This window comes from Tenrec ecaudatus, chromosome 9, assembly GCF_050624435.1.
Source record: "Tenrec ecaudatus isolate mTenEca1 chromosome 9, mTenEca1.hap1, whole genome shotgun sequence".
Classification (NCBI taxonomy): domain Eukaryota; kingdom Metazoa; phylum Chordata; class Mammalia; order Afrosoricida; family Tenrecidae; genus Tenrec; species Tenrec ecaudatus.
The window spans coordinates 161,064,406-161,085,562 of record NC_134538.1 but is presented as its reverse complement, the minus strand read 5'-3'; positions in this window follow the sequence as shown (position 1 = coordinate 161,085,562).

Sequence of the window (21,157 nt, the reverse complement as noted above, 5' to 3'; positions counted from 1 at the left end):
TCCATCCATTATTTCAAGCACATTGTGCATTTGTTGCCATCATCATTCTCAAAACTTTTACTTTCTACTTGAGCCCCTTGGTATCAGCTCATTTTCCCCCTTCTTCCCCATCCCCCAACCCACATGAACCCTGATAATTTATAAATTATTATTATTTTTCATATCTTACAATATCTGATGCCTCGCTTCACCAACTTTTCTGTTGTCCATCCCCCAGGGAGGAGGTTATATGTAGATCCTTGTAATCAGTTACCCCTTTTCACCCCACCTTTGCTCCTCCCTCCCAGTATCTCCACTCTCAGCACTGGTCCTGAAGGGATCATCTGTCCTGGATTCCATGTGTTTCAGTTCCTACCTGGACCAATGGACATCCTCTGGTCTTGAAAGGTCTAATCTATTTGCAAAGTTTCCATGTGGACCAAATCTCCACTGAACTCCCTTTAGCCCTCAACCAGATGTGTGACTATTTTATCTCCAGTCAGACTGCACTGGAAAATGGATCACTACAACTATGATTGGCTTAAAATTTAATCTCTTGCCATTTGTTTTCCCCACTTAACACATGTTTAACTTGTTCTAATGTTTATGATGTTTTGCTTTCTTTTAGGGTTTCTCTGTTTGTTTTGTTACTGCTGGGTTTTTTCGTATGACTTTCTTTATATGAAATCCATGATAGGAACATCTGTAGAGGCAGTGACAAGATTATTAGATGCTTAGGGTTGTGGGTGGGGGAGGGGAGGGCAATAAGGAGATAACAACAATTCACCCAAGAATGAAGAAAATGATCAAATATTGGTTGTGGTTATGATTGGGCAACCTCTTAGCATGTATTTTAGATCTTTCATTGTATAGTATATAAGGCTTGTGTCAATAAAATGGTTTAAAGAAAGAAAAATAAGTGAAGCGGGAGGGGGAGGAAACAAAAAAAGACCTACATAAAGCCCCATGGATAGGAAGACTTAACGTTGTGAAGCTGTCAAAGCTACACAAATCTACCTACGGATCTGGTGCAATCCTGATCCTGATCCCACCAACCTTCTTTAAGAAAATGTAGAAAGTAATCATAAACTTTACTTGGAAAGAAAAGGACCCTGGATAAACAAATCAATACCAGCAAAGAAGCAGAAAACAAAGTAAGAGATCTCACAGTTCCTAGACCCTGAACATGTGATACCGCCCAGCAGTCAAAACATTCTGGCACTGGTAAGATGACAGACACACAGACCAATGAAATAGAACAGAGGACCCAGAATAAATCCACACAACTATGAGTAGCAGTTCTTTGGAGTACTGGAGCATGGATCTCCATGACTAGGAGACCAGAACTAGATGGTACCTGGCTACCACTAACACAGGGTCTATAAGGGATCCCATTTGGGGGTCTTGTATAAACTGGGAGAAAATGTGGAACCATACACAAAATTATGGGGAAGAAGACCAAGCTTACTGGTCCAATAGAGACTGGTGGAACCCCAAAACTATGGCCGTTAGTCACCCTTCAGTGTTAGCAACAGCACAACTCAATATTTAATCAAGCAACAGGCTTATAAAGACTACAATAACACTAGGGAGGTATGGATACAATAGCATCGTCAAGCATTTGAGATCCAAAGGGCAGCCTGGACCCAAGGACAATGTTTAGAAGATTTGGAAAAGGTGTAGGGATGGAGACAGAGAGCAGAATGGAAGTGGGATAACCGATGTTACAGTGTAGACATTCCAATCAGTGACGTGAACAAAATGTGTATCAATTGTTGAATGAAAAACTAATCTCCCTTGCAAAATTTCACCCAATTAGCAATGTAATGAAACAAACAAAGATGATATAATATGTTCACTGAGAGCTGTTACTGTCAAAACTGCAGTGGACTTTCTCCTTGCTGCTTCAGGCAGGAGCCTCTTGTCATCAAGAGAGCGGAGCTTAACTCATGGCCACCCCACACAACAGGACAGAACTGTTGCTTAGGGTTTCCATGATTGTGGAACCCCAGATCTAATGCTTGGGAGGAAGATGGGGCTCTCTGCTCCCATAAATATTTGCAGTCTCAGAAACCCTAGGACACAAATCTACTCTGTCCTCTAGGGTCACTATGAGCTGGAATTGACTCTCTGGCACTGGACTGGTTTTCTGTCCGTTTATTTTCTATTATGAAGTAGTTCCTCCCCAGAGTATATCTGAGGATAAACCTACTGAGGAAAACAAAATCCAAAACAAGATAATCTATGTGGAAAATGTCTCCACAAGTGGACGTTATACCATGTGTACCGTACGCTGCATACCACTTATTTCTAAAGTTGTTGTGAGTATTAGTGATATCCCAGAGACCTGCCCTGTGACAGACACCTGAGACAGGCCCTCGGGTCATGACTTCATTCTGCCATATAATGCATAGTGTCACTTCGAGTCTTGGGGAATATCAGTGTGTCCTGAAGTAAGGGACTGTTAATAAAGAGCAGGCTCTACTTCTGGCATCCACCTAAGGGGTTACACAGAACAATGAAACGTTGCACTAAGTATATTGCAAATGCAGTCTCAGCTGCTCTCCTTCCTATTTGCCCAAAAGATAAGACAAAATGCTAAGTAAATGTTTTAAATGTTCTCCAATACGATAACGAACATTGATTCAATATGATGATGACCACTGGGTGTGCTATGGAAACTCATTCAATATTCGTGGGCTGCCTCTTCACCAAAGAGGTTTAACAGCCTAGCTCTTTTAGCCAGCCTTGCTTTTTGGTAAATGCCTCTGGTAGTTACATAATCTCACGTGAACTTGAGGATATTAAGAATGACGGGGTGGAGGTTAGCTTTTCAATCAGGTTGCAGCTTGATGACCTCATTTGGAGGTGCAAAGGAGATAAATAGTTCACTGGAGGCCAGACCCGCTCTCTCTCTGCCTTCCCTTTCCTGCTGTTGGGACACTCAGCGAACTGGAGGAACCATGTGGAGACTGCCACCAAGGCTGAGGTGGTTCTACCACCAGTGGATCCACAAGACTTTCTACCCACCGGCCTGTGATCTTCCTGCATTTGGCATCATTGTGAGTGGCTATGTGAGTCTGAAGAGAAATTATGAACTTGTATTGGACTTGTGGGCTTGATCTGGACTGGGCTGGGATGTTTTCTCAATATACAGTTACTCTTTGATATAAAGCTCCCTCTTACATATAAATGAGTATCTCTAGATTTGTTTCTCTAGTCAACCCAGACTAACACATTATGGTACCAGGAGTAGAGAAACAAATCATAAAGATGGAGAGTATATGCTTGCTTGACTGTTTTCTGGAAAGGACATGGGATATTTTATTGACACATAATTACTTCTTAACATAAAGTTCCCTCTTACACATATATGAGTGTCTCTGGATTTGTTTTTCTAGTTAACCTGGATTAACACAATGGCCCAAAGCTAAACCATAAACCAAACTCATTGCCATTGATTCCAACTCAAAGCAAGCCTCCATGCGGTTTCTGAAACTGTACAGAATGATGGGAACAGATAGACTCATCCTCTCCCCGTGGAGCAGTTGGGATTTAAACCACAGTCTTAGCAAACCAGCATGAACCTGCACCACTAGTGGGGCTCCTTGTGACCCAAAGCAGAAGCTCTATTCATCAAAACAATACGAAAATCCGTGGACCATTCAAGGGTCATGCCAAGAGTTTTAGGACAACAAACTTTGTTCTCAACTCTGAGAGAAAAAAAATATCAGAAAATTTATTTATAATTAAAACAACATGGCAATTACTATAAAGTTAACCACTTACAAAAACAAAAACAGAACATCCAGTACTGTGATTACATCTAACCACGTGTTGCTCTAACAATAGATATTAGCTGTAATGTGTATCTCTTCCCAATCTGTGGAGAAACTAATGAATCATTATCTGAGGCCATCAAGTCTGGAAACACTGGGCTTTTAACAAAAACCAAACAACGTGTTATGATTCTTGGACAAGTAGCTCATTCATGGGAGAGAAAGTTGTGATTTCTGCTTTGTGATATTGTATCAGAACTGGCTGATAATGGAGAAATAAATCATACATTTAGAGTGTTTTTCTGTGGCATAGTTAGAGCTAAAATGGATTCAGAAAAAAAATCTAAACCAAATTTTGGAGGAAATTCTGCAGAAAGAACTTCATTAGGATTGTGTACTAATTTTTAGATAGGAACAGTTTCCGATTCATTATCAGTACCCAGATAACAAAATACAAATCCAGTAACTATTATGCGTGTAAGCGATCCACAAGTGCACAGAGAGAGACTTACCAAGTGCTTCCTTTCCTGGCCCAGCATGCGGAGACAGTTGCTGTAGGAGGTGGGCTTTCCCTTGAGTGCACGATCAACGGTAGGCGAGAAGCCCGGGTGGCGGAGTGGGTTATGTGTTGGGCTGCTAACTGGATGGCCAGCAGTTCGAAACCACCAGCCTCAGGAGAAAGATGTGGCAGTCAGTTCCCATAGAGATTAACAATCTGGGGAACCCAGAGGGACAGTTGGACTCTGTCCTTTAGGGCCTCCGGGAAGAGGAATTGATGACTTGCTAGCAGTGTGTTTGAGCTGGAGCTTGCTGGAGACCGGACAGGAAAGCTCGTCAATGCTTGACAGGAAAGGGGGGCCTTCCCAGGTGTGGAAGCTTGTCTGTGGGATGGACGCTGAGCAGTAACATCCCCATGGAGACCCCCGTGGGTCATAGTGAGGGTCCCAGGCTCAGCAGTTAGAGAGCCTGAGGTAAGAAGTGACGGCTTACATCTTGTAGCATACCTGGGGACCTAGATATATATTCATATTTATGGACAGACATAGAGGAAGAAACCCAAGACCAAACCCACTGCCATCGAGTTGAGCCCAACTCAACGCATCCTGAACCTGGATGCGAGTAGAACGGCCCTGTGGTTTTCTAAGGCTTCACCTCTTTACTCGAGTGGATCGCCTCCCTTCCCCCACGGAGCAGCTGGTAGGTTCCACCGGATGACCTTCCTCTGCAGCTCAGTGCTAGCCCGCCCCCCCACCAGGGCTCCTCGCAGAGGAAGCGCGTGGTGGATAGAGAGGAACGTGTTGTGTGCGGGTGACCAGGCCATGCCCAGAGATGGCGTGGCAGACGGATCGCTGCTCAGATTTACTAAACCTCTCTGAGCTCAAGCAGTTGCCCTGGTGGCACAGTGGGTGAAGCATCTGGCTGCTAACCAAAAGGCACGTGGTGTGAAGCCATCCGCCACTCTGCGGGAGAGTGATACTCAGATTCCTCCTGTAAAGATTGCAGCCTTGGAATTGAAGGGGCGAGAGCAGCGGTGCTCAGCCTTCCTCACACCGCGACCCTTTCAGACAGTTCCTCATGTGGTGATGACCCGCTGCTCCTTATTTTCACTGCTCCTTCATCACTGTCATTTTGCTAGTGTGATGAATCGGGTGACCCCTGTGAAAAGGTCGTTTGACCCCCCCCCAAGGGGTCACGACCCACAGGTTGAGAACCGCTGGGCAGGAGCATGCCCTGGACTTGGGATTGACTCGATGGCAGTAGGTGTGCTTGCTTCGAGCCCAACACTCAAGAAGATTGTATAGAGAAAGTGGAGGCGGAGATGGTACATCGAGGAAGGAGCCCCGGTGACACAACGGTTAAGTGCTCGCCTGCCACGTGAACCCACCCGGGGAAGGCCTGCTGATCTGCTCCCATCAACACCAGCCCCGGGTCAGTTCTGCTCCGTCACACGGGTGACTGTGTTGGGGTCTCTCAATGACATCCCACAAGAGCAACAGCTGTTGCCAGAAATGCAGTAGCAGGCAGAGCTGTGCTGTCCACGTCAGTGTCTGGAGAGATCCCTGCACAGGGACTGGGACTTCTGCAGAGAGGCCTGGAGACCGCAGAAAGCAGGGCCAGGCCGTGGGCATGGTGTTTCGATGTAGGAAGTAACAAGGCGTTTGTTTACTCGCTCGGTTCATCAAGCCAGTGTATAGGATTACTTTAGGAAGAAGGGCTCTCCAAAGGACAGAGGAAGGCTTCTGGATGCACGAGGAAACCATCAGCCACGCCAAATGGAATTCTTACAGAGACCCCCAAAATAGAAAAAAATTTAAATCTAAGAGATCAAGACAATAGGTTTGGACAAAGCAGGAAGGTGATGGGTTTAAATGAGAAGTGAGAGGAGGGTACTGCCAAATGCTCTTTTTTTTTTTTCCCATCTCATTCACACTCAGGCAACTCCTTGGATCCTGGAAAACAAGTCCCACAGTGTGTCCAGGGGAGTGCTGCTGTCTCTAGGTCCTATTCCTGGACTCTGAGTTGACATTAATCTCCAGGGTCTCAGAATGCCAGGGTCAGGGGTGAGGAATCTTGGAAGCCAGTGAGAGGTGGAGTCTTGCCAGGAGTTCATTAAACTGGCAAGCGCAGTAGCCAGGGCTGTGGGGCCAGCTCAGATGTGACAGCTGGGAGTCAGCAAACTTAACAAGAGTCAACATCTGCCTTTCTTCTGAGAATGTGGCAGAAGAGGTCAGAACAGCTGCACACCTCCACCCCGCTGGGAAAACTAACAAGTCAACAGACACAAAAACAATATGCATCTCTGGAGGAATCAAACCTATCAGTCAGTGCTGAGGGTTAAGAACTGGCAGGTTCCGGGAGCTTATTATAACCCTATCCTGTATGACTCAACTCTGCTGAATGTCAGGGCTTAATAGACCCTAACTGCTGTTGAGTGAACACAAGGCTGCAAATCCCAAGGTGATTGGTTCAAACCCACCAAGCCCTCTGCAGAAGAAAGATGAGGCTGTCTGCTCCCATAAAGACTAACCATCTCAGCAACCTTAAGTAGGGTCGCTCGCGATGAGTCATATTCCACTCAATGCCAGTATGGTCTGAGGGAGTTTTATGGAGCTTGGAGGACGACAGGAGATTAGCAGCGATTGATCGCGACCACAGTTCTCATTGCAAATGTGGTTTCTTCACTGGAGCAGAATCTGGATGTCCTTAGCACCTGGGACACATTTACTCCCTCACTGAGCTGGGGATCCTTTCTTCCCAAACCGAAGTAATCAGGACAATCAGAAGAAGCTGAACTTCATCAGTGCCTCGGAGGTGTGTCAATTCCCCCATCTCTAGCTTCACAGTCTACAGAGGCTCAGGAACCAGCAGGCTAGTGTTTAACATAATTACATTATGCTAATTTGGCGGGTGACTTAGTAAGAACCAGGTGTGTCAGCAAGCGGTACACAAATTGTACAGAAAGCACTTGCCACATCAACAAAATCACTAGGGCTAGGTTTCCTACAGCACATCAAAATATCTCTTACAAAGTGAGCCACAAGTAGCTCTACCTTTTTAGTGTGGCTGAACAGGTTGTGCATAAAAGGTTGACCCCAAATATCCCATCTCGCTTAACTTTCCAATTCCTTCCTTCTGGTAGGGGTCAGCAGACTTCTATAAAACGCCAGGTTATAAATATTTTATATTATGTGTACAATAATCTCTCGTTCACAAAGAAACTCAACTCTCCATCACAGTGTGGAGCAGCTATGTCACCGATGAGCAGAGCTCTGGCCCAAGGAAACTGGGGCAGCAGTGGCCCTGCAGTAAGCTTCTAACCACAAGGTCAGTGATGACAAGCCACAGCTCTGAGGGAGACAGCCTCAGAAATCCTACAGAGCAGCTCCGCCCTGCCCTATAGGATCCCTCTGAGTTTGGTCATTATAGAAGTTAGTTAGCCTGGAGATGAGAGTTGGTCTATTCCTGCTTTATAACATACCAGGGAAATCCCAGAATTTTAAACATATTGACTGTGGGAAACTGAGCTTAAACTGACTGACTCCTTCCACTGGAAAAAAAATCCCTGGTGGCACTGAGGGCTAGACATTGGGCTGCTAAAGGCAAGGTCAGCAGTTCAAACCCACCATCAACTCCAGTGGGGCTTTCTGCTCCCATCGAGATCTACAGTTTCAGAAAACCTATATACTCTAGTTTTTAGGGTCATTGTGAGTAAGAGTCAACTTGATGGCAGTGGGTTTGGTTTGGTTTGGCTTGGCTTGGCTTGGCTTGTTTTGGGTTGGATTGGTTTCCTGTGAGAGAAACAGAAACCAACTGAAAAACAGCACAGGTGGTGCAGTCCTTAGATGCGAGCATTCCTGATCTTCCCTACGTGTTTTACTGAGGGAGTACATGACCACAAGGTAGAGAGGCTACGATATAATAGTTCGTGCTCTATGCGTATGAAGTCTTTGAATCTCTAATGTCCAAGTTCAAATAGGAGGCATGCACAGCAGTTAAAACACGTGCACGTGTACTTCAGGAACAGCACCCCAAGACCTCTGGGTTCCGTGCTTTATGGAGGAGGAAAACAGTTCGTGAGCTTGCTTCCTAGCCTCTGCAGACTTTGCTGGTGCTTTGAAAGAGCAGTTCTGATTCCCTGTCAGAGTCACTCATCTAAGCATGTGATTTCTAGGACCCTGGTTATACTCCACACCTTGCGAGCAAAAATGATCATTCCTACAGGTCAACAACCCATGCATTCTTCATCCCAAATGCTGCCTGTCTATGAACATTTTTGTTTTCTAAGCAGTGTTAGAAACTCTATAACATTGGCTAAATTAATGATACTATCAATAGAATTACCATATGTCCCTTGGGGATATTCATAATGCTCCTCAATAAAATGCTAACGATGTCTCTAAAGTGGACCAGGGACACATATTAAAGCATAGATGCATAAATGGAATCTGAGCACAAACTTAATCGTAGCCCTAACCAAAGAACCATTCGTTTTTTGCCATGGCCCTCCTCCATGTTTACCTTCATGAAGAGATCTCTGAAGAAATGGGTGCTACAGCAAAGCGTGGTGGTGAGGAACTCAGATGGTGCCTGACTAAAAGAACAAACCATATTTGGGGTCTTAGAGATTTGTCTTAAAACCAGCAGCCATCTAAGTTAGGGGACAACTCGGTCTACACAGAAGAAGTACACCACCCTGGGTGATCTAAGGATTATAAACAATGAAACCCAAGACAGTATTAGAGCTTAAATTCTGAAGAGCCACTTTGCAGAAGACTACAGGGGACAGGAAAAGCCCGGCATCTCTTTGCGGTCTCCCCACTGGCTTAAGCATCCAGCAAATCCCCTCTGATCATTGACCCATGATGTGAATGGTTTTGCTGTCAGACAGAATGCATTGGAGACTAATGCAAACGTGGTGAGGTTAAAATTTAACGCTGTATCATTTTAAGTTTGCTTTCGTTTTATTTTCTGCCTTCTTTTCAATTGAGGTTTTTCTCTATTTTATTTTGTTATTGTTATGGGTTTTTGTATTTGTTGCTTTTGTATGTTTTCTGTATATAACATTCAGGATGAGTAAACCTACAGAGGCAGTAACTGGATTAATCATTTCTTGGGGTATGGCAGGGGACGGGAAGGGGAAATGGGGAGCCAACAATAATGAGCACAGTGAATAAGAAAAAATTGCAAAACTCTTTTTAATATGTTTAAACTATCTCACTATATAATATGTGAATTATATATCAATAAACGTAAAAATAATTGCTTTAAATGACCATCCTGTGTGATGTTAATGATTAAGCAATCACTTTGGGCGTGTGTTCAGTTGATTGTGCTTCCTCCATGACCTTGCATATCAGTGGTGTCTAACTTAAAGTTAAGCCAGATCATTTTGAGGCAAATCTGTCTGCCTGATATTAAATGCAACAACACTGAGTCCTCAGGACAAGGCTGTGAAAGATGACCAGCAGGGGCTCGGGTGACTGGGATTTTCTGTGGCAGGTGCCTTTCAACACAACAAGAGGGATATTGGGTCATCCCTCTGCCTCCAGGCAGAACTTATAATACTTCAATCTTGCCTAGACAGGTAAAAAATTCCTCTCCCTATTTCTGCTGGAGATAGTGCGAGTTGATCATTACTTCTCTTTTATAGGCAATTAATTTTTCTTATGCACATCTTGCCATCAATACCAAGCAGCATTGATGCATCTGCATTATTATAACTATTTTATTTTAATTTTTTCTAAGTCAGTGTTTGAAGTCAAAGAGCCTTAGCTCTTTTTCCGGTGGGCATGACTGGGTAGGCTGTTGCCCTGACCCTGACCCTGATTCCCTAGCTCAGACTCTAATTACCACACTTCTCTGCATCCATGAACCTCCTTTTAAAAAAAATCATTTTATTGGGGGCTTGTACAATTGGGGGCTTATAACAATCCATACATAGATCCATTGTGCCAAGCACATTTGTACATCTGTTGCCATCATCATTCTCAAAATATTTATTTTCTACTCGAGCCCTTAATATCAGCTCCTAATTTTCCCCCTTCCTCCCTCATGAACCCTTCCTAATTCATAAATTATTGTTTTGTCATATCTTACACTGTCTGACATCTCCCTTCACCCCCTTTTCTGTTGTCCATCTCTAGGGAGGCTATATGTAGATCCTTGTCATCGCTCCCCCTTTCTACCCCACCTTCCCTCCACCTTCCAGGTATCGCCACTCTCACCACTGGTCCTGAAGGGATCATCCTTCCTGGATTCCCTGTGTCTCAAGTTTCTATCTGTACCAATGTACATCCTCTGGTCTAGCCAAATTTTAAAGTTAGAATTGGGATAATGTTAGTGCAGGGAGGAAGCATTTAAGAACTAGAGGGAAGTTGTATGTTTCATTTTTGCTACCCTGCACCCTGACTGACTCATCTCCTCCCCATGACCCATGACCCAGAAAGCAAGCAGAATTGTTAGAGGGTGGCTAGCTAAAAGACAAATTACTGTCTTAACTCATTTGTTTTTCTTACACAAAGGTACTTCCTTTAGAAACTGGAATGCATGCTAATTGGGGGCCATCTAGGGATGGTTTGACAATATTGACTGCTCATTTTCTGTGCCTCTTTGATTTACACCATAGTAGACACAGCTAGGGAGGCTTGGTGGTGAAGTGGCTTGGGTTCAACTGCTTATCCAAAGGTGGATGGATTGATCCCGCTCACAGTTTCATGGGAGAAACAGGTTGCACTCTGTTTCCGTAAAGATAACATTCTTGGAAGCTGACTGTGGCTACAGTATACTGTCCTGGGTTGGTATTTATTTTGCTGTGGTAGATGACATCCCAATCGAATGAGCCACCAGCACCTCAAGAGCCATCCATCTTGAGGAAGGCATCCCAGCTCCCCAATACTCTACTCCCTCATTATCTTTCCTATTCTTATTAAATGCCACCATCTCCCACCCAATTCCAGCTCAAGCCAGAAGCTTGACAGTGCTCTTTAAATCCTCAATTCCTTTATCCAATTAACATCACTAAAGCAGATGATCCTGTGCAGAACTACAAGGGAAATGGTTTTGTAATTTGTCCAGAAGAATGGCCCTACTGTATAAACTCAGCCCAAGTAGAAGACTGAGCTGGCGCACAAGAGAACAAGAATTCAACTTTAAAGAAGGATTGGCATGTAATCAGTGTATTCTTCCCTAAATCTGAACTGTATTTGCACACTGATAATCCCAAGTTTATACCCCATGAACTGGCTACTAACAGGTAACATTTTATTTGGTTAGTTTAACACAAATTCCTTCAAACCCAAGCCAGAAATAAAGGCTCCCTGACTTAGTTCTAGTTCGGGAGTCAGTAGACTGCAGCTCCCCAGTCATATGCAGCTCTTTGGAGACACACATGTGACTCTGAAGTAAAATTGAACAATTTTAGAGGATATTATTCAGATAATGGTGATTTCCCTTATTTGTAAAAAATATATTGATGGCTCTTAAATGTTTCTTTAAAAAAAATCATTGTGTGGGGCAGGACTGGCTCTTCCATCTCAAAATTGTTCTGATCCCAGTTCCAGCTAAAGGAACTGGTGATACAGTGGTTACATGTTGGGCTGCTCTCTGTAAGGTCGGCAGTTCGAAACCACTAGCAGCTATGAGGGAGCAAGGCAGGGTGTTCTACTCCCATCAGCAGTCAGAGTGTGGGAAATGCAGGCAGTTCCACCCTGTCCTCCAGGGGCACCAGGAGTGAGCATTGACTTGATAGCACTGAGTTTGGCGTTTTGGTTTGGTGCCAGTGAAACCAATATGCAGTCTATTAGCTCTGGGTGTTGAAAGAAAACAAGCAGAAAGAGGTCCCATGGGACTGAGCTTTGTGTTAAGTGGGAGAATGGTGGGAATATTTTTTAACTACTTTATATTCATTTAAAACCCACTGCCATTGGGTTGGTCCTGATTCATAGTGACCCTGCATGGTGTTCCAAAGACTGTCTGTCTCCATGGGAGCAGACATCCTCTTCATTCTTCTGATGAGCGACTGATCACTTTGAACCATGCACAGAGCCCACCACCCACACTGACCCCCAACACCCTCGGAGCTCCTTTCTATTAGCTGCTCGCTGCCGAGATACCCTCTGACTCATAGTGATTCTATAGGACAGCACAGGCTAGAGCAGCCCTTGGCAGTGAGGTGTTGGTGTGTGTGGGTTTTTTGTTGCTGTTGTTGTTTTTCAGAGAAGCTGGTGAGTTGAACTGCTGACCTAGTGGTTAGCAACCCAACACATAACCCACTGCACCCATGGGGCTCCTTTCTGTTAGTTCCGAACGCGCAGCTGCCTGAGGACTGGCTCCCACTGGTCTCTCTACAGGCTGAGTAGCGCAAGGAGCAGGCAGCTTTGGAAGATGCTGGCATGGCCACCTTTTCCCTCCCCTGGAGTCTTGTTCACTGCTGCTGTAAGCAAGGGGCCATCACGGAAATGACATTTCTGTAGTAAAAGGTGTGAGGGTGCATTGAAGCAGATGAAGAGTCCCCACAAGGATGCACAGGATTTTAAATTATGTCCCAGGTACTATTCCAAGCACTTGTCAATGCCAGTGTATCTAATCCTCAAAAGGGGACTCTCAGGTCAATATTGGGAAAATGTTCATTTTGTGGATTAATACACGGAGGCCCATAGAGGTAAGCGATCTGAGGTCTCAGAGCCAACCAGTCATCCAGTGGGACTTGAACTCAGGCAGGCTGGCTACCAAACCCCTGATTTCTTCACGAGGGCACACATTGGGCATCCATTTCATCACCTGACTTCGCTCAGACTTCAGATGCAAATGGTGTGAGCTTAGCCGACACTGTATTTCTAGGGAAGCGTCCAGGCCGGCGTGTTTTATGTGGCTTTCAAGATGTGTGGTGGAGTGCTGAAGATCTTCACAGCCCGTGAGCGAGCCTTCACTACACAATCCAGGCTTTCTATTAGACACGGGAGACGCGGCTCTCTGCCATCCGAGTATCTGTCAGAAATCAGTTCCTACAAGATATACTTCTGTCTTAAATCTAACTCCAACAAGATCAAGGTGATAGCCCAAGATGAGAAGGTTATTTAGAAGTGGCTCAGGAATCAGCCGCACTAGGAATGAAATGTGGTTGAGCTTTCTGACAAACAACAGAGCCTGGGTTCTGAAAAATAAAATGGAAATGCTGGGAAATGCGGAGCACACACGCTCCCCACGCTCCCCATCCACCACGGAGCCGGTGGCGAGCTGGACACAGCCTCAGCTGGAACTTGGGCCCGGGGCTGGGAAGCAATGTGGGGAGTATTTCTACAAACGTCAGCTGTTTCACATGCTCTGTTGAAGATAGGCATGTTGTCGTTGTTGTTGCTGGGTCGATTCCAACCCGTGGCGGCCCCATGTAAGCAGAGGAGAACCCCTCCATGGGATGGTTAAGACCATGACCTGCATGAAGCAGAGCCCCATTCTTGTCTTCCAAGGTGCCCTTGGTTGGGTTCTGGCCACCAACGTTTAGGTCAATAGCCAAGCACAAGGCCCTGTGTGCTCCCAGGGACCTTGAAGCGGTGGCCTTTGGGACAGTTACCTGAAGGCCATTGACGTGTTCTTAGTACCCACACTCACAGCTGTCAAGTCAGTGCCAACCCACACTGACACTATAGGTCAGGGCACAACTGCCCCTGTCAGTGTCCAAGCTTGTAACCGTTATGGGGAGCAGAAAGCCCCATCTTTCTCCTAGGAAGTGGCAGTGGTTTCAACCCTCTGACCTTGCAGTTCGCACTGCCTTGAAGAACCTCTACACCACCAGGGCTCCTCCCACGAGCACCCCAATCTCAAATATATCTCAAGAAGCATGGCCCAACTCGGGGCCCTATTTCTCACTCTTCAACGCTTGTTTTAGATTTGTCAATTTCCCTGGGCACGAGCGAGTGCCCTTTTGTAAAACATTGTTAAGATCACCGCTGCACTAATGGGGCTAATAAGATGCTAAGGGCAGCAAATTGGTGGAATATAATTACACATGCATATTTAAAATAGCTACAACCCCTCATGAAATATTAACCGACAGCCTGGCAGGACTGCTCCTGTTTAGCCGGTAGGTTTTATGCAAACAGAAAGTGAAGAATGCTGGTGCCCTGTGTAGATGTCACATTCCTTGTTGCCAGTGTCTCCGAGATGCGGACGGCTGTACTCAGTTCTTCCCCACATGCTCACGTTGTTAAAAGGACATGCCGCTCCCCAGTTCCTTACTAAGTATGTATGTGACGCATGGCCAAGACTGAGTCCCCTGGCTAGTCCTGACCACCAGCCATCCACAGTCCCCTCCTTCACCCTGCTCCCTGCAGTGGGGCTGATGGTAGGGGTGGGGGGGTCATTATCCTGGGTTACACAGACAAGGCCAGATGGTTTCTTTTTCCCCGTGGACCAGGGAGGAGACCTAGTGGAGCAGGAGCAATAGTTAAAGGCCCCACAGTTAACCAAATTTGTTGGTTTGAAGTCACCCAGAAGGTCCTTGGGAGAAAGGCCTGGCTAACTATTCCCTGAGGATGACAGTCAGTAGAAACCTATGCACCAACACCACCCTGTAAAACACCAGGCCACTGCTATGGGCCATGGCTGACTCAGCAAGCCCAAACCTACCTGAAGGCACCCAAGCACCACAATGAGAAGCCCTGGCAGTGCTGCAGGGGAGGCGTGGGGCTCTAAACCTCACTGCCCCTGAGTCCATCCTAACCCATGGGGACCCTGATGCACAGGCTAGAACTGCCCCTGTGGGTTTCAGAGACTGTCACTCTTTTTGTTTTTAAATCATTTTATTAAGGGTTCATACAACTCTTATCACAATTCATTCATCCATCCATTATGTCAAGCACATTTGTTGCCATCATCATTCTCAGAACTTTAGCTTTCTACTTGAGCCCTTGGTATCAGCTCATTTTCCCCCTCCCTTCCCACTCCCCCTCCCTCATGAATCTTTGATAATTTATAAATTATTTTGTCATATCTTACACTGTCTGACATCTCCCTTCACCCACTTTTCTGTTGTCCACCCCCCAGGGAGAAGGTTATATGAAGATCCTTATAATAGGTTTCCCTTTCTACCCCAGCTTCCCTCCACCTTTATGGGACTAGAAAGCCTCTTCCTCCCAGGTGCTCTATTGCTGACCACAAATTTGGACATTCAAACGCACCAGTTTCTCGGCAGGAGAAAGATGAGGATGTGTGCTCCCAGAGAGACTTGCCGTTTCGGGAACTCTGTGAAAGGCAACTGTGGATCGGAGGCGACTCCACTGGGGGTGGGCATAGCTGAACTTGCTACTTCTGCTCTATTGGTTCCTCTCTGTTGTTGGGGTTTTCCCTCTTTCTCACTTCTATTCATTCAGCAGACCTGATGGCACTGTGAGTTAAGCGCTGGTAGGGCTGCTACCGACAAGGTCAGCAGTTCAAATCCACAAGCTGCTCTGGAGGAGGAAAACGAGTCTGTCTGCTCCCGTAAAACGACAGTCTCGGAAAGCCTGTAGAGTGTTGCTGTGTCTGGAGACCAGCTGCCTGGCAGTGGGTTTTCTGTTTTAGTATCTCCCAGGGGAAAGAACTGGCTTTCTGTTTGTGTATATGTGCATGTAACATGCACGACCCCTCCTCGTTTTGTAGATACACATCTAACATCAAAGAATGAAGAGGCTTTCTGTTTTTGTAGACAGACATATGGCACGGGGGAAGGATTCACAGCTTCAGAAATTCAGTTGAGGCGGTTATGAGTCAGAATGGAGCTGATGGCCGTGGGCATCTTTATAAACATGTAACATGGCCGGATGAGGCTGCCTCCTTCATGGAGATTCACAGCCTCAGCCTATCTACCCACTTCACTGTTCAGTGTAATTGGGAACGCTACATTCAATAGTCTAGTCTGCCGAATTGTAGGAAAAAATATAGGAAACAAGCTGGAGACAACCAACCAACTAGTTTCCACTGGGTCACCAACTAGTTCCCACTGGGTCAGCCGTGACTCACAGCAGCACCTCGTGAAGCAAAGCAGAGATGGGTGCTACAGCGCTGTCAGGAGCGGACTTTCCCAAAGTGGATCACCAGGTTTTCTACCAAGGTGCCTCTGGGTGGACTGGACACACACACACACACACACACACACACACACACACACACACATTTGAGGTAGCGGCCTACAACCATGGCTGGTAGCAAAGCCTGGGGACTCCTGGTTTGGCTGACTACTTCCTCTGAGATGTAAGGCAGAGTAAAAACTAAATTCAGCAAATAATAAAGAGAACGTTGTTGTGAGGCATCAACAACTTTGAACAAGCCATCTGTTTCAGCCCACAAATACTTCCTACGTCCCCACCATGCACCGGGCATCACGGTGACCCTCGGGAAATGGCGCTCAAAGTGACAATCTATTTGCCACCAGAAAGCCTAGATTCTAGGAGGGAGAGAGAGAGAGAAAGCCAAGTTGGATTTGTAACAAGGCTGCTGGTGATGAATCCTACAAGGGAAAATAAAACAGAGTGAGGAAGATAGAAGGTGAAGGCAGGGTCTTATTTCATATGTTGCATTTCGATACAGACGCCTTCTCTGCTAAGAGGGCACTGGAGAACCACAGGAATCAATTAAGAGGAGGAGCTTGATGTACCTCCATGGGAAACGGGAAGAATGCCAGGGTCAGAAGTAATGCCAGGGACAGCCAAGCCCTTGTTTCCCTAAATTCAGGAGGCCAACTGACAGCTTCTTTCCTACCATGAATGCCTCTGCATTTAATGCAGGATTTGCTCTGTGCTTTGGTTGACTTTAGAATGAAGTGATTTTTCATGACACAGGGTCTGTGGGAAGCAAAAACGGGGAACAGGGTGATCTCCATTCATTCAGCCTTCTAGAAAGACCAAAACCAAGGGGCCTGATTGACAGGTCCACCACTGCTGCCATGCCTGTCTCCAAAGCCCTACTGTCATTGTCAGTAGGCCACATTCCCCTTTTATTGTCTGTTGACTGAGGATAGATGGGAGCAGCCTTTATGGCTCTATGAAACATTCCCTCCAATTCGGGAAGGTTGCGTTTTCTCTGGGCCCTTATAATTATGTGGACACAGCATGACCAAGGACATCAAACAGTGGTGGGGGAACCCTGCTCTGGGCTTTTGATTCGTTACAAAACAACATCTCTCTCCTTCCCGAAGAAGAGCTCTTTGGGATTCCTATAGCACAATGAGATTCTGACCACTGTGAGTTCCCTGTGTGCAAAATCCTATTTCCGAAGCATTTGAAACAGAGACCTGGAGTTGCATGATTTCTGGGTATTAGAAGGGGCACAAAACATCTCTGAGAAAATTGCTTCTTAGTGATAGCCTCTTAGTGATAGTGAGAAACCAGCAAGTCTCCAGTTTACTGGCACCTCTTCAAATTGGGCGTATTAGAGAGTGATACTTTTTTTCTTGTCATGTCATCCTGAGTCTTGCTCTCTTATGACTCCTCATTTTCAACCTCACGTCTGCCGAAAAGAAGCACTTCATAACTTATAAGTCTCCTGAAGACAGAGGGCCGGCGTGACCCTCCCATCAAACATAGTCTTGGTGATGCATCCTCTCTTGCTTTGGATAACAAGAATGGATGGAGAACGGAAGAGTGGAAATATGGACAGCCCTGAATTCAACCTTGACCCAATATACTAACCTTGAAATGAGGCTGGCCATGATTGAGGGCAGCATTGGTAAGAGAAGGTGGGGGCTGCATTCACACACCCAGAAGATCATGGGAGTTCCCTGCTTAAAAGAACTAGTTGGTCCCATTGTTCAGAGGGCTTCCATGTTTTTTTGGTTAAATGTCTCCTGACACCACCATGTTCTTTGAACACCATTTGTAGAATGGGACAGATGGGAACCACCAACTGTCTGCTAGTCTATCGACCACACGGTGTCACCAGTATTTCAAACACCAGCAGGGTCACCCATGGTTGACAGGTTTCAGAAGAGCTTCCAGCCTAAGAAGAATGACCTTACGATCGACTTTCCAGAATCGGCCAATGAAAATGCTCCAGACCACAACAGAAAGCACTGACTGAGTGGGTGTTGGAAGATGAGCCGCCCATCTGGAAGTCCTTCGACATACACAGGGTCTCAAAGACCCCGCGGATCATGGAGACAGTGCAGAACCAGGCAGGTGTTCGTTCTGTGTGTTATCATGCATCCGAGAAGACTCAACACTCCCTAACAACACCACAGATGTGAAATAAGGAATACTCCTGGATCATTTTTCTTCCGATTGAGTTTATACAGCACTTTTCTCTGGGACACTCACGTAAAGGCAACAAGGGGATGGAAATAAGTCATAGGAAGTGATGTTTAGATGCAGTACGATGATGGCAAGACCATTCGCAAATCCACCCCCTTATGCTTTCCATGGAGACAGTCCTATAAGAGAGCCAGCACTTGAGTGTCCTGCTGCCCAACCAGTTCAGTGCAGCCCAGAGGATAGAGAGGCCATCAGGACCCTGGTCAATGAGCTTCTTTCTCTCCTTCAGCAACAGAAGCCCAGAGCGAGCATCCTCAGCCATGCCCATCCAATTAACCTGCTCTGAACAGCCACCTGGACGGACCAGTCTCTCGTCATTTTGAGTGCGTGTTTTATGTCTTCTCCGACACAAAGGAGCACTGTTAATAAAAAGGTGACAATTTGCCACTTGCAGGTGAGTGAAAAGTAGAAAATTACTCCAACCTGGTAGAATAGGCTTTTTGAAAATAATATTGGGATAGCTGCCTTTGAAGGAGGGAACAATTTGGTGGGTCTGAGTCCCAGGTAATAAAAGGTCCGCGGTGCCATGGGAAGGTTGTCAAAGAACAGTACATAACCATGAACGTCTCCGTGTCATGGGGGTAAAGAGGGGAAGATTGCCACTTTTCCCTTGCTCATGCGCCATCTGTCAACCAAAGACAGAAGATTATTATCGTCATTATTTCTATAGCCTTCTTCATTATCCACATGCTTTATCGATGGTGATTAGTCTGCACTTTTACGATCCCTGCCGGAAAGGTCGGGGCGATTAACCTGAAGGCAGAGGTGAAGTGGCTCATCCCTCTCTCCCGGAGTCCAGTGCGCACGTAATCTGGGTTCTTCCTCTGCGGCGGGTGCTGCCCAGGCTGGTGTGAGCAGCTGTTGTGGATAGATGTGCGAGACTGTGCACCTGTACCGGGAAAGAGAGAGTCCATCGCTGGGAGGCATCTACCCGATGAGAAGAAGCGTTCTTGGGCAAACTCTTCATTGGCCATTGAAGAACTCCATGCTTACCTTTGTGCAATAGCTCTTCTACCTCAGGAGTGTTTGCGGACGGCCCATCCCGAGGCTGGTGGGATGCAGGCCCAGGGATACCCGGGGCAAACACAGGACCCAAGGTCCCTGCTCTCCCGAATTTTGCATTCCACTGGGGTGAGAAGTACACATGAACCCAGTTGTGTAGGCCAGAGGCCACAGGCATTGCCGCTATCTGTCTGTCTGTCTGTCTGTCTGGATTTACACAATCACGACAGGGGCCACACTCAGGGAGAACATCCCATCCTCCCATTTTGGAGGGAGAGGCTCAGCTCATTGGCTGACTGGCCTGAGGACAGAGGTTCCTTGTGGTTTTGTTGTGACCGTGGGCTTGAGGCTGTGTCTGAGGGCTCATGGGTTGGTAGTTTCTGAGGATGAAGGACCACCTCCAGAGAAGAGAAGCTGGTGTGAACACAAATTGACTTCTGCCTCTAGCACAATCCTATGCCAAACTTCAAAGGCAACTAACAACCACAGACGTTGGGGTACAATCGTGTCTTTGTAACTTTACATGCTTCCAAGCTTAACAGAGAGGCAGCATGCAGCAAGCGCACTGCCCCCATGCAGGGGCAGGATGAGTGAATAAGCAATGTGACTTAGACCAGGTTGACTAGAAAAACAAAGTCATTTACACCCGTGTATGTGTAAGAGCAAGCTTTATTTCAAGAAGTTACTAAATGTCAAGCAAGCACCCCAACCCAGTCCAGACCAAGTCTAAAAGTCTGATATTCGTCCATAAAATCCCTCTCCACACTCACAGAGCACATGGAATGACACAGACTGCAGGAAGATACAGGCCAGCCAGTGGGTGCGAAGTCTTGTAGATTTGATGGCGGTGGATGCATCCTTGGGGCTCTGGCTGCCATCAGCCTGGCTCGAAGTGGCTCATTGACAGGAAGGTGAAGCAGCGGGAGAGGGAGGCCAGCCTCCAGAGAGCCATTTATCTGTCACCCTCCAATCAAGATGAGACCTGATTGAAAGACTAAACTCCACCCACAGGTTTTCTCTGGAAGTCATGTTGGCACAAAAACACCCAACTACCCCAAATAAGAAGTAATTAAAGAGACAGAGGTAATGTTTGACACCTGGAAAAGGATGAGTGTGTCTCCTTCCTGGTGCATCACAGCCAGCTCCCACCGCACTATCCCTCCGTTCCCACCCTTACTGGGGCAGTTCCTGGCTAACAGACATGCTCACAACAGTGGGCTGGAAATATTGTGGTTGTGGACCAAGAACCAGAATGACTTGGACAGCGCACATTGGAGGGCAAGTCCCCAAGGTGTACCCATTTCCATTCCCCCAGAACACAGCCCAAGAGTATGGAGCTTAGCAACGATGCCAAGTGGTCTATATGCAAATAACCACGTTTACTCCAAGGTGTCCTGTCCTGCAGCCAGTCTCTCCCAAGCCCATCCCACTACAAAGGAGCGCTGGGATGCCCTTTTCCTCCAGCATCATCAGGACTGACTTAATTAAGCATCATCACCCACCAACTAGACCCAAGTAGAGGGCCAGCTAAATGGAGGAGGATGCTGGCCAAGACGGATCGACACAGGCTCCACAATGGACTCAGACAGAATTGTGAGGATGGCTCAAGATGAGGGA